Genomic DNA, 14,236 nt, shown 5'->3' on the forward strand with positions numbered 1-14,236 from the left:
TAAGAACATTTGTCCCGTTTCAGCCTGAATCGGGTCTTTGTGAGCCGAACAGAAACGGGGACAAGAACTGTGGCAGCCAGCAGCCAGTTGGACCGGGTCCACCTGTTAGATAATGTCAGAACTTTCTAACAAACACTCACAGAAGCAGCTTTTCTGACACTTTATTCTGCCTCAGCTTCTTTCATCAATTAAAACTTGCATCACTTCTTGCACATCACCTGGCTCATTTCATATCGGACCCTTGATCTCAAGTACTGACTCAGAGCTCCTTCAAGACATCCAAACACGTTAACTGAGAGGATTTTAGCTCTGGCGAGTCGCTGGAAAGAGTTTTTTCCTCTTTTGGAATAATAAACAATTCAACAGGAAGATAAATGCTCTGTTCTGGACCCATTAGCAGAACTCTGTTTGGACTGTGAAGACGGCCAGCGGTAAACGGCTGATATAAGCAGTGACGCCGCTGCTGCAGCATCCAGACCATGAAGCTGCTCCTCTTTTGGGAAGGTTTCCTCTGTGTTTACAGGATGAATGTGAAGCTTTCTCCTCCGCTGCTGGACGTTCGGCTCACGTTCTCCTGCTTAGCGCTGCCGTCTTCTCTGACATGACGCAGATGTGAAAACTGAGAAATATTCCTGTACGTTAGCTTGTCCCTGTAAGATGTGGGATTTAATACATTGCTTCTGATTCTGATGAAAATATTTAAGGGTTTTAAGTTGTTTTCTGGTGAAAAGATTCTGATTTCTTTTGATCTTAATTCCTGCGTTCATTTGGACATTATTTTCTGTCTCCATCAGTTTGTCCCAGTCAGCTCACCTGTGTGCTTCCCTCTGGGCGGGGTATCCTCTACCTGAGTTCCTCTCACCTTTTCCATGACAATTAAATCTGTCTTTAGCTTAACGGAGCAACTTTACCTCACATTTCTGTGTGTTAAGGCTTTAACAAATGAGCTCCTACCTCATGACAAACAGTGAAAACAAAAAGATGCAAACGGTTCATTAGATGCATCGACTTGTCTGAGTCTCGCTCCAAAGGTCAGACGCATCCACACAGAACTAAACACCAGAACTATGAAATAATATTTCACAGTTTTTTCCACTTAAATCATTCTCAGCAACAAATAAATTTAAATATCAGACAGAGATGAGCTGAGTAAACACAAAAGGCAGTTTTCAAGCAGAAACAGCTCTCCAAACTAAAGTGATCATTTAAATCTTGATATAACGGTAATAATACACTGCAAAAACAGAACTTAAAATAAGTAAAATGTTCATAAAATGAATGTATTTTTCTTTGATTTTAGCAGGTAAATAAGATGATTGGCCAATAGAATAAGCTTAAAAATAGGAACAATTAATCTCCATCGTCTTATTTCAAGTGCAAGACGTCTAATTATCTTATTTTAGGGGTAAAAATACTCATTCCACTGGCAGATAAGCTTATTTACCTGCTCAGATCTAGGACAAAAACACAAATTTTAAGAACATTTTACTTATTTTTAGATCCATGTTTTGCGGTGTACAGTTTAGGTTTATATTGGGTGAGTTAAGAAACCTTTGTTTAATTTAACCAGAGCAGCTTTACCGTTCTCCGCATTAGGATCCCCTTGGATTGAGCTAACATCAGCGGCGTTTAGAGGGACGGTCTTACCCGGGACAAAATTTATCCAAGAACACAGGAGTACCACGATGCTGGCAGCTCTATTGATATACACTGTCAACCTAAATAATTTACCAGAACTTAAAAAAATTGAGACAATCGATTGCCTAAATTTTTTTAATCTGATAAATTTAAAAGACACATTTTTCCAGAACATAAAAGTTTGGATTACATGCTAATTGTATCTTTTGATAACAGTTAAATTCAAGTGTTCATTATGTCAACTCAAATATTTGCAGTTAATATGACTCACAGTTTTTTATTAAAGCAAATCAATTATTGTCAGTTACTACGACGTAAAGTTTAAAGTTTTCAAACCACAGTAATAAGTTCACAGAACTTAAAAAAGTAAGTACAAAATCACGTAATTTTTATGTTAACAGAACTCGTCGTTTATTAGTTTTTGTTGTATAATTGTTTTAAGTACAGATTGTAATTGTTTTAGTCAAATATGTTAGTTAGTTAGTGTACTTAACACCATGTAACTTAAAACTTAACATTTTTGAGGCTGTTGATTGTCTCAATTAAATTGAGTAAAGCTGACTTACAGCAAAAAGTCAAACATCTGCTATTGAACAATATTTCCTTTTAGCACACCGCGATGTTGAAGTTAGAAAAATAAATAAATATTTTTAAATTAAAAGAAATAGAACAAAAAATATTTAGTCAGGTAAATAAGATCAGTAATAATAATAGTATTGATACATAATAATACATAATCCCAAAATGAAATGATCTTTCATTACAGTTATACAAACAAAGAAAACTGCCTTAAAGTGCTTTTTGCTTTCTCGCTAATACCTAGAACCCAGCTAGTAAAGCAACAGGGCAGCAATTAAGGTGCAATTAAAATAATGTTACTGATTATTTAAGAATATTTACACCTCTAAATCATTAACTAAAATAGCTATATTGCATATTTCCTTGGGGAGTTGCTTGTACAGTCATGCATATTTCTCTCACATAGTGTAAATCAGCTGCTTTATTTCCTCCATTTTTATGTCAGTATCAAGGTCTGTGCAACATTTTCTGAAAAGTAAATCCTCTGTTTCTTCAGAACTTAACTTTAGATCAGCTTATTCTTCATTGCTTATTCAGTGTGCTGCTCCGTCTCTGTGTTTGTGCCGCTGTCACGTTGGGATCTTGTCTCAGAAGAGCGTTATCAGCAGCGTGAGAAGATGCAGCTCAGGCTGTTTTCTGCTCAGACCACCACAGCCTCTCTTCCTCAGGCTGCGGAGGGAAGCAGGATCTGACCGTGGATCAGTGTTCCTGCTCCTTCTGGAATAGGTTGTGATAGTCGGAGCAGAAACGTTGCAGCTGCTCCACCCAGAGTCTGACAACAAGCTGCTGGAGCGCCACCAGCTCCTCTCTGACCTGAGGAGGCCGCAGCCTTGGCAGGAGGCCAGTTTAGGTCGTTCCTGCATTAAAAGTCTGTTCTCTGATCCATGGTACCAACACTGACCGCTGCCACCGCGCTCCAGGATCCTGATTCTCTGGCACGATAATCACACAGACGTGTTTTCTGAAGTTTCTGTGCTTATTAAACATTCTTTGTTAATCCAGAACAGAGCCCATGGCAGGAGAACCTGCAGAGACCTTCCCGCTCAGTCTGACATCTTAGCAGGTTCTTATTCAGCTCTTATGATTCTCTGTTTGGTGGTTTTTATGTAGGATCCATTCTGATGCCGTAGTTCTTCACATGGTCAGCAGATGTCCTCAGCTGAACTGCTGCAGCTCAGAGTTCAGCTGCTTCATGTGCTCCAGTTGGCACCGTCTAATCTGCTCCCTGCTGAGCCGCCTTTACAGCACGGTTCCCCTCTCTGTGGACCATGGCAGCCAACCAGGTCACAGCTGGTCTCTGTGGGTCTGCTGCTCATTAGATGGTTGTGTTGAACCCCAACACATCTCCAGCGTGTCCCTGAGAGGATTTACAAACTGAAGTCTAACATTTTTAGAACATTTTGGGAGCCTTGGCTTCTTCCTCTGAGTGGCCTTTCAGCCCATGCTGGTCCAGGACTTTCTTTGCTGTCTGCAGTTAATTTGCTCGTCCTGCACTCATGACACATTTATCTGTTGGATAAAAGTATTTAGATTTTGGCATTTAGCAAATCTAAATACTTTTGGGCCGCGTTAACTGACATAAACGGGAAATTTTAGCCCCGATTTACAATCAGAAAGATATTAGTATATCTGTCTGATGTATTTTTACACAGCGTAATTAAATACCTAGTTTGAACTGTAAAAGAAAAAAAATAATTTAAGAGAGCAGAAACCAGAGCAAGATGTAAATCAGATTTATTTTATCGTTTTAAATATTTTTCCTATAAAAAGATTCACCATCAGATTTAAAAGTTCACGAGTTTTTATCCAGAATCCTAATTTTCTGCTGTATCTGACAGGAGCTCCTCAGGGAACGGTATTTGTCTTACAATCTGAAAGTTGTGGGTCTGATTCCGGCTGTACAGAATGTTGAAGTCCTTCCACTAAGACTAAGAACATAGAGAACATGGACCCGGTTCTAAAGTCCTTCCATGGCTCCCTGGATCTCAGAGAATAGACTTTAAAATCCTTCTGTTAGTCTATAAATCCCTGAATTAGCACCTAAATACATCACAGACTTGTTATCAGGGCATCAACCCTCCAGACCACTCAGGTCTTCTGGCTCCAGCCTGCTCTGCAGAACCAGAACCAGAACCAGACATGGAGAAGCAGCATTTAGTTCCTATGCTCCACTGATCTGGAACAAACTCCCAGAAAAGTGTAAAAGTGCTGAAAGCCAGAGTTCCTTTAAATCAAGATTTAAAACACATTTGTTTAGGATTGCCTTCGACTGTTTCACTAAAACATCTTTAGTTCAACTTTGTAGTCAAACAGTTTTTAATGTTTGCTTTTAGTTTTTATTCTCCCATGTTTTATTTTGTTTCCACATTTTATTCCCATTTGCTTTTATTCTGTTTTATTTTCCAATATTTTAAACATGTAAAGAACTTTTGCATTGTCTCTGTACTGAAATGTGCTCTATAAATACATTTGTCTTGTTGGTCAAGGCGGTTAACCTCAAGTTTTGAGTGAAACAGGGAGAAAGTGGTTCTGCTTTACGGCGCTTTGGGTTGCCAGTATGACAGGAGAACTGCAGGATTAGTTTAGTCTCTGATCAGAACCCAGCAGAACCGCAGCTTTGTGTCTGAAGCTCAGCCTGAAAAGGTTTCAGTCGTTTTTTTTTTTTTTTTTTTTGTCCTGAGTGATTTTCCAGCAGCTTTTTTCTGCTGTTGTCACGTAAAGAAACTTGACATGTGTTTGTGTCGCCGGATGTTGTTGTGGGAAACATGAATGTGCGTCTTTGTTTTAGTGTCCACAGCAGCGAGGCGTCCTGCGTCATCAGGGGAACCCTGGTCACCACAGAGGGATGCAGAGGACCTGCAGGGATGAAGTGATGCGTGGAGAGATGGAAACAGGCCAGGAGCTGAGGAACGGGGCTAAAACGGAGCGACACTGACCCCTGCTGGCGAAAGGAGAGAAACGGACCTGAGGAGCGTCTGGAAGCAGGCAGGGTGGGATAAAGATAAGCAGAAATAAGGACAGAAATCCACCTGGAGGATAAAACTCCTCCTGGATCCCTGCATCGAGAAGCAGCGTCTAACAAACCTACTGTCCAACATCCCCGTCTGCATATTTCTCTGACATGATCGGCAGGTTTATCGTTTCTTTTCAATACATATGAGATTATGCATTTAAACATAACGTTTTACAGCAAATATTCAGCGTTGCTGCTCCTCAGATGTCAGAAATCAATCTGTTTAGTGTGAAAACAGACAAAGTTGGTGTCAAAGCAAGTCGAGGGAGGTGGTGACACATTTTATAGCTTTAAACCAACAATAAGAGCCTTAAGTTATAGTTTCTCTTCAGGTAGCAGTCAAGTCAAAGTCCACGTTTTTGCTTTCTGACTTTCTCTGTAATGCCGTAGTTTCTGCAGGCCTCCTCAATCCATGCTGGTAAAGAACAACCCAGACGTGTCACCTTTCAAGCCTGCAGACCAGAGGTGTCAAGCCACTAAATACAAATGCTTTCTAACCTTATTTTGGTTATTTAGACTTATTTTTCCAGCCTACTTTTTACTTCTACTCCTTACATTTTCATGCAATTATCTAGACTTTCTACTCCTAACTTTTTGAAAATAGTCTCATTACTTCCATTTTGTTTCAGCTTGTTTTCGTTCTGGCTGTTCATTTTATCAAATGAAACATTTATTAAATGTTTCTAAATGGACCAACTGATGGAGTCAGAAGGTTTTCACGTAGGTTTCCTTCAGGTGTTTAGAAAAAATCATTCATGCATTTTAACACATAAATCTGGATCTTTGCTGTTTGGCTTATAGAAACCGGAAGCTGCTGATGTAACAATCAAAAGAAGAGTTAATTAAAGTTAATTGATGTTTCAGTGAAATCCTGCTTCACAGTGGAGGTCAGTTTCTGCAGGGAAGGAAGGAAGTAGATCCTGACTCTTCTCAAACCCGTTCACACTGAGCCTGGTTCTGGTTCTGCTGGAGGTTCTCCTCCCTGTTAAAGGGGAGTTTTCCTCTCCACTGTCGCTTCATGCATGCTCAGTATGAGGGATTGCTGCAAAGCCATCAACAATGCAGACGACTGTCCACTGTGGCTCTACGCTCTTTCAGGAGGAGTGAATGCTGCTTGGAGAGACTTGATGCAACCTGCTGGGTTTCCTTAGAGAGGAAACTTTCTGACCTTAAATGTCTCCAGGATTTGATTGAACTTTGTAAATTATGCAGCTAAATTGTACAACCATACATTTACATAAATGAGTTGAGGGGACGTGCTGAGAATCGGTGCTGTAGAAATAAACTGACCGGGGCTGAAAGGATGAAAAGCAGAACCAGCTGCAGCTCCAGCAACGGAGAACTTGAGATGTCTCTCACTCCCTCCGTAGTTACCTTCCTAGGACTCCTCCATAGACATTATGTAGGTAGACGCTGCCGGTTCAGAGAGGCCGCCATCTTGGATGGGTCTCTCACGCGACCCCAGTGCATTCATTTGTACTGAGGAAGCTGTTTGACCAACTAAAATAAATCATAACTACCTGTATCTTTACCTGATTCTCACACGGTTTGGTTTGTTACAAATGGCAGAGATGTGGTTATGATACAGGACGCTGTTACACATAAAAAACATGTTTAAAATCCTGAAATACGTTGTTTAAACAACATATTTCATATATTTATGGTATTTTACAGACAGACACATGGCATATTAATGTACATATCATACTGAAATATTGTTTTATGCTCTTAAACAAACAGACGTGTGGTGTTACAAATTGTAAATTAATACATTTTGTATTTTAATAAAGAAACAAATTGGTTTGTTCATTTAAATGTATTTCACTCTCTCACATGTAACCTTGATGCTTCTCCACACACCAACAATAATGTATTCATATTTCTGTGAGCTCTGCATGCATACACAGTTTTTTTTTTTTTTTTAAATGCCTGGGAAAATGTTCTTTAAAATTTCCAGGTCATTTCAGTGTCTCACACAACGCTGGAGTTTAAGATCTATGAAAAACAACGAAGCTTCTTGCATGTGTTGGCACTCTGTAACTCCAGGGTATCAAATTTGGCAACGAGATTCAGCCTTAGTTTGTGAAAGACAGCGATAACAGATTAATAAACATAGAATTATGGTCCATCTACTGGGTTTCTGCTCTGTTTTCACAAAGGAAAAACTCATCTGCAGAACCAATCTCAGCCCATAATGGTGATCTGCACCACATCACTACTTTTGGTAGTTATCCCCAGTTATTGCGACCATAAACTGCAGAAAATACGGGTAAAGTTGATCCCTCTGCGTTTACTCCTGTTGCCTCCTAAAGCAGCCTTACTCGGGAGAGACCCATCCAAGATGGCGGCTCCAGCGCGTAATGAGGTGTCTATGTGTGTAATGTCTATGGGGCTCCTCTGCAGGTTTCCCCCAACTTCTCAGATATCAGAGGCTCATGTTGCCTTCCTCCTCCTCCTCCTCCTCCTCCTCCTCCCCCTCCTCCTGCTGGGAGACGGGATGTGATGTAAAAACACAGAAACTTTTTTTTTTTTTGTCTTTGGAGCTGATCTGATTTTCTGGATCTGGGTCCCGGAGCCTGAAACGGATCAAACCAGACGTTTTTTAGGATTTAAAGTGACCGATCGGCCATGATCCTGTGAGCCCCTGCTGCCGGAGAGAAACCCGGACCGAACGGAACCGAACCGAGGGGGGAGAAGTTCTGCAGCCGCTGCGTTGGACCCGGAGAGAAAGTGCGTAAAACAGGTAAAAACTTCCTGAAAGTCGCAGAGACGGTTCGGTTTTTTCTCCTGACAGCAGATCCGGGGTCGGCGCTCCTCCGAGAGGCCTGCTCAGAACTTCTGGGCTCTGATGATCCGGGGGGGAACAATCACTGCGGCCCGGATCAGGAGAGCAGAACCAGAGAAGCTGGGTCTGGTTCTGTGGAGGAACCAGCACCAGGTTGTTGTAGCAGTCAGACAGCTGCTGCTTCAGGGTCTCCAGCTGATCCAGAGCAGCAGAGGAGAGCAGGAAAAGCAGCTTATTAAGGTGGATTCATTCATTTCTTTGTTCTGCTCCATGTTAGACCGGAGCTGCGGTTCTTTGTCCTCCTTTAGGTAACACAGTGAAGGTTTGGGTCATTTTCAGAGCCGGGCGCCGAATGTTTGCTGGGTTCTATCTCCTCTGATCTGTGGGTCGGCTCCTGGTGTCTGCAGGACAGCAGTGGTGCAGATGTTTGGCTTTTTATGGCAGCGTGGAGAAGGTGACTTCAGACCAGCTGCAGGACAACAGATGGGTTGTTTGTGACGGTGGGACTTAAGCTGCTGGTTCCGAGTCCTCACATCATCTCGTCATTGCTGCGTGATCCAGACGATGGATGGATGGATGGATGATGGATGGATGGATATGAGGAGATCCCAGGTGTTCCCTCACCACTGGATCTGGTCCTGCGTCGCAGCACATCTGTAACGAGGTCAGTTATGACCTGCTTCCTGTGAGCCAATCAGAGAGCAGCAGCCTCTACCTTTCTCCTCTCCTTTCATCTCTTGGCACTGTGACCTCTGCTCCTTCTGGATCAGCTGTGGGGTTATTCTCAGGCTCAGAGCTGCGGCGGCTCTCTTTACCAGAACACACGGCCTGCAGAGTCTCGTGCAACTAAACCCAAACTCCCCCCCCCCCTCCCCCCTCCCTCAGGGATGTTCTGTCTACAGAACCAGAACCATAAATACAAACACAGCAAAACAGCAAAACAACAAAGCAACGGGATTAAAGTCTGAAACAGCCAGAAGCATGTTGCGTCCTCATGGAAACCTTTAACTGTTTTCAGAGTGCTGTGTGTCCACCTGAGTAGATCTGTGGGTATTTAGGACTACGGGGGCCCATTAGGGACAGTTGGTCCAGTTGTTGCTTTTATCCTTTTATCTGCTGTGGTCTCAGTGAGTCCTGGAAGGAAAGCCGTCTGAACGGAGGAGAGATTCTCTAAGGCTGCTGTTTCTATGGGATGGATGGATGGATGGATGGATGGATGGATGGATGGATGGATGGATGGATGGATGGATGGATGGATGGATGGATGGATGGATGGATGAGCTGTGAACTTTCTGGAAACTAAAGTCTGAATAACTGATGAAGTCATTAAAAGCATGCAAACCTGCAGCTAACCTTTAGTGTTTGCAGCAGACTGAGAAATTAGAGTCTGGACCAAACCACAGGTGACTTTTTATTCACTTTTCCTGTCAGTCTGATAAAACAAATACTAGAATGAGAATAAAAGTAGATAAGTCTCAGTGGAAAAGTGACAAATGTCGTCTTCCTGTTGGGCTGCAGCAGATCCTCTGATGTGAACAAGCCACTGATCCTCAGACAGAAACCCAGTAGAACCAGCGACCCTCGCCTGCCGACTGTTTTCTTAATATCCACCTCGGTGGATCAAAGTTAAAGGACGACATCGTCTGCAAACGTCTGGCTTTCTAATAAAAGATCTGTGGGCCGTCCTGCTCCGTCTACGTCGTGGAGAGAATTAGATCCAGATCTCATGTCTGGAGGATCTGACCCAAAGATGGAGCCGTTTACAGCATCCTCTCTATAAACCCTGCAGGAAAAAGCTCAATCTCTGCTGCTAAGCTCAGATCACTGCTGAGGCGTCCAGCTATGGTGATGCATCTTTACACGCATCCAGCTCCAGCTTTCACCCTGCGAAACTGAACTAAAAGGTGTAAAACCTTCAAATGAGTTTATTTTCTCATGATTTGAGCATCTGCCAATGGAATGGGTAATGTCTGCCTCTAAAACAAGATAATTAGACATCCTGCACTTGAAATAAGATGATAGAGATGAGTTGCTCCTATTTTATGATCAGAAATCTGATTGCATTGGCAGATAATCTTGTTTACCTGCTCAGATCAAGGACAAATGCACTCATTTCCAGAAAGTTTTACTCACTTTTAGTTTCCTTTTTGTGGTTCTGAGGTAAACGGTGAAGCAGCTGCTGGATGAGAGCGTTCAGATAGTCGCTGCGGTCGCAGGACGGGCGGCAGGCTGCAGCTGGGTGAAGCAGGTCGGGTTTCCATCGGTGGAGCCGATTAACGCGTTAACGAACCACATGCAGGACGTGTTGGAGCAAAGGGGGGGGGGGGTCGCCCCTTTGGCCTTCAGGCTTCTAAACCACACTGTAAAAAAAAAATCCACAATAGGATCCAAAGAAATGTAGAGAATACAGATTTAACACAGAAGAGGAAAAAAAATTTAACACAAAGATAAAATCTGTGTCGTTACAAGATTAGAGATTCATTTCAAAATGAAATTGAACTAATTTAGCAGTTTTATAGATTTAATTTCTCTTATATATTTATTTTTTAGTTTATTTATGCATGTCTTCGTTTAAAACGCTGCTGCCTTGCAGCCAGAAGGTCCTGGGTTTGAATCCCAGCCTGGGGTCTCTCTGCATGCTCTCTCCGGGTACTCTGGCTTCCTCCCACCGTCCAAAAACATGAATGCTGGGTTAATTATTATAATAATACTCATCTTTGTTGACATACATGCCGATATAATTTGCTCTCAGCATTCTTGGGGAGCAGTGTGGTTACAGGGCAGGTGTTACAGAGGGAGGCGTTATTTATTCTAAGGCAAATGAAACCTTTATGAAGGAGAAAAGTCTCTCCTGGCTGAGGTTTCTTTAACAGGGCAGAGAATGGAGCTCTGGAGCTAAATGAGTGAATGTGAGCTGCATGGAGAGCTCTGCGTTTCAGGGATGGTTCTGTCCTCTCTGGACTGGTGTTGGTCTGAAGCGTCTCCATCATGTTTGCTCTGCAGAGGCTGCAGATGTTGCTGTGGGTCGTGTTTTATCAGAGCGTTCCTGCTTTTCTAGCCTGACTCATCCGTTCAGGGTGGACCTGCTCGTTGAGCCCAGACGCTTCATCGCCTCTTAAAGGGTTTTAAAGCTGTGTTGGTGCTGTTTTCCAGTCCTGTTTAGTTTAAAGGTTAAAAACCTCCGTGGTTGTTTGTGCTGGGCCTGCTGGACGTCGGCTGGTTCTGATGGAAAACTGTGACTCATCATCAACATCATGGGACTCGCTCCTCCACAGAACAACAAACCCTGTTTAGCAGCGGCTGCTCAGCGTGCAGGGACCGTCTGAAGGCTGGAAGGAGCTGCTGGTTCTGGTCCAGCGTCGGGCCGCGGTGTCTCTGATGTCCAGCTGCTTCCTCTGCTGCAGGGTCGGGGTTCTGGTCTGTTGGCGGTTCTACAGCCATCTGATGCGGAGCAAAGCGGCACAGGTGGAAACAACGTTCCAGTGATCTGTACAGAACGGAGTTTAAGGATCAGTTTTAACTGAACTGCTGTTTGCTGAAGACGTTGCTGCAAAGCAGAGATGAGCATCCAGAAAGTGGGCGGTCCCTGCAGGGTTCAGGGCTGGGGAAGGTTCTGGTTCAGGTTCTGGTTCTGGTTCAGGTTCTGGTTCTGGTTCTGGTTCAGGTTCTGGTGCAGGTTGGGTCCTGTGGACATGCTAACCTCACCATGGTGCTTACCTCATGCTACCTCAGCATCCGGACCTCACCTGACAGGTGCATGGTGCTAACGCTGCCCTACCTGAGCTCTATCTGGGTCCGATTTAGGGCTGGACGATAATTCAATAACAATAATTATCGATCGATAGACGTATATCGATGATACAAAAAAAAAGGGTCAATAAAAAGTTCAATAGAATAACAGTTTTCCTTCCTTTTGCATTCTATCATGTAGGTTAATATTACATAATTAATCCTCCCAGCCAATCACAACGCAGACCCAGGAAGCTCCGCCCCCTTCAAAGAGTTCAGAGAGCACTTGTTATTTTTATTATTTTTAAAAACTTGTAGTTTTGGTAAAAAGTTGGTTAGATAAAGAGCTGAGATTGAATTCAGTGTTTGTGTCTGTTTCTAAAAATAGGTTGCTAAGCAACAGCATAAAATGGTCAGAGCTGCACTAAAAATGAATGTTTTGAATCTGTTGATAATTATCGATATCGATCAATGATTTATATTTTATCAATATGCTTTTTCTCCACATCGTCCAGCCCTGGTCCGATTATCTAAGAAGCGTAGAGGAGGTCCAGGAGGGCGACAGACGATGTAGCACCGTCTGGTTAAATGCTTTGAAGCAGTCCGTGGTTCTGAAAGGTTCTGGACAGCGTGTGAAGGTCTTGACTCGGTCGGAAGGAACCCAAACAGATCCAGGGTTTAATTTCCCGTCATTTGGACGGTTGCCAAGCCTGTCGTTGTACTATTCAGACACTCATGGAGACCGCTGACCCACTCCTGCTTTGGCTAAAGCGTCCTGACCCAGTGGACGGATTCAGATGGAGCTCCAGATTGGTCCAAACCAGCAGACAGAGAGGTGCTACGCTGCTGTCAGCTGTGTGATTTTCTGTTGCATATTATGGGATGCATAATGGCGCTGTTGTCCTGCAGCGAGCAGATCCCAGCCTGGGTCTTCCTGCGTGGAGTCTGCAGGTTCTCCCCGGGCGCTCCGGTTCCTCCCACAGTCCAGAAGCATGTCTGCTGGGCGCGTTGGGCTCTTATTCCGCCCCTGGGCGGCGTTTTTTTTTACTGATTGTTTGTGTTTAAATCCACGAAGGCAAACACTAGATCCAGTTTATCTGGTACCTGTGACCCAGTGCGTCTTCATGCTGCAGCAGATCTTTAGGACCTGCTCCCACCGTGTCGTCCGTCTCATCACAAATGATGGAAACCGTGTAGAACATCGTGATTTTTCACCTGACCGTCCACCTGAGCAAGCAGTCTCCATGTTCTGCTTCCCGGGTGGGTCTGGTTCCCCTGTTTGTCGGTTCAAAGCCCTGCGTGTTGAATCAAACGAGCATCAGCGTGTTGCCGTTCTGCTGAGGCACGCCTGCAGCTCGGCTCTGGGACCGCTGCCAAGGCTGAACCCGGAGCAGAAACTGTGCAGATGAGCGAACCGAGAGCAGAACCGCTGTTCAGGACGGTTAGAGCGCGCAGAAATCTGGCTTTGAACGGTTAATGTTTGGTTTCAGGTAACAAAGTCTGGGTTTTTAACCTTATCATGGTCATTCCAAAAAAAGTAAAAAACAAAGCAACTGGACTTGCTTTCCGTAGTTGAAGACGTTTCGCTTCCTCTCCAGGAAGCTTTCTCAATTCAAAAAGTCTGGAGTAATGTGGAGTACATCTTCAACTACGGAGATCAAGTCCAGTTGCTTTGTTTTTTACTTTTTTTGGAATGACCATGACCTGGATGACTGAGAATCTTCACCAGCATATCAGGGGCAGATATTCTGCATTGATCACGTCTGCCTTCACCTTTTTAAAGCTGGGTGTAGTGTCCCGTCAGTCCGGGTTGGGTCCATTCGGGTTTCTGAGGTCACCAATGCTGGCCGGCCTCCTCCTTCTAGGTCAACAGAAAATAAGCGTTTTGTTTTCTAACCTGACCCGCATGGCTTCTCTGGGAATGTTTTCTGAACAGTTAACACCTAAATCTATCTGCTGCACGTCTTTAATTCATGTTGAAATGTTTGAGTCTTTATAAAACCAGCCAGCGCTCCTCCTGTGAGACCCAGGCTGACATCTGCATGTTCGTACGCAGCGTGTCCTGCCAGTCCCTCTCTGTCAGCGCAGCCATTGCTTATGAAATGCCTCTTTTTTTTTTTCTGGAAACGGTAAGACAAACTGAATGTTTTCACCGTGAGCACATTGGCCTGACTTCAGCTCGGTTTGGTACCGGCTCCGATAAGAGAACCCGTTTGCGTGTCTAATTAAGGTAGTTTTGCTGCTGCTGCAGCTGCCGGGCTCTTTTGCGTCGGCGTCAGACGGCGTCTTACATTCGGCACATCTGGAACCAGCTCTGCAGAGTTGCATAATCAGGCAGGCGGCTCAGCCCCACAGCAGCAGGCGAACAAACACAGAACACCAGGAGAACATTTGGTTCCACCAGCAGAAGATCTCTGAACTGAAACATTTAAACCCAGCGATGAGTTTTGGTCTTTCTGAACATTTGTAGCAAAGAATCTGCCTCCTTTTTT

The 14,236-nt window shown here is 43.8% G+C and overlaps 1 protein-coding gene across 4 annotated transcripts in view; it reads left to right on the forward strand.

Moving 5' to 3' along the window:
* Window positions 1-7,730: 7,730 nt before the first annotated feature.
* ddr2l (discoidin domain receptor family, member 2, like) overlaps window positions 7,731-14,236 on the forward strand; it is a 38,894-nt gene continuing 32,388 nt past the window's right edge. For 3 of the 4 annotated variants that reach the window (XM_036144275.1, XM_036144277.1, XM_036144278.1), the window contains exon 1: window positions 7,731-7,973. The gene's annotated coding sequence lies outside the window, so the exon portion shown is untranslated. The remainder of the gene's footprint in view (window positions 7,974-14,236) is intronic. The other variant, XM_036144276.1, reaches the window with a different exon arrangement.

This window comes from Fundulus heteroclitus, chromosome 12, assembly GCF_011125445.2.
Source record: "Fundulus heteroclitus isolate FHET01 chromosome 12, MU-UCD_Fhet_4.1, whole genome shotgun sequence".
NCBI lineage: Eukaryota > Metazoa > Chordata > Actinopteri > Cyprinodontiformes > Fundulidae > Fundulus > Fundulus heteroclitus.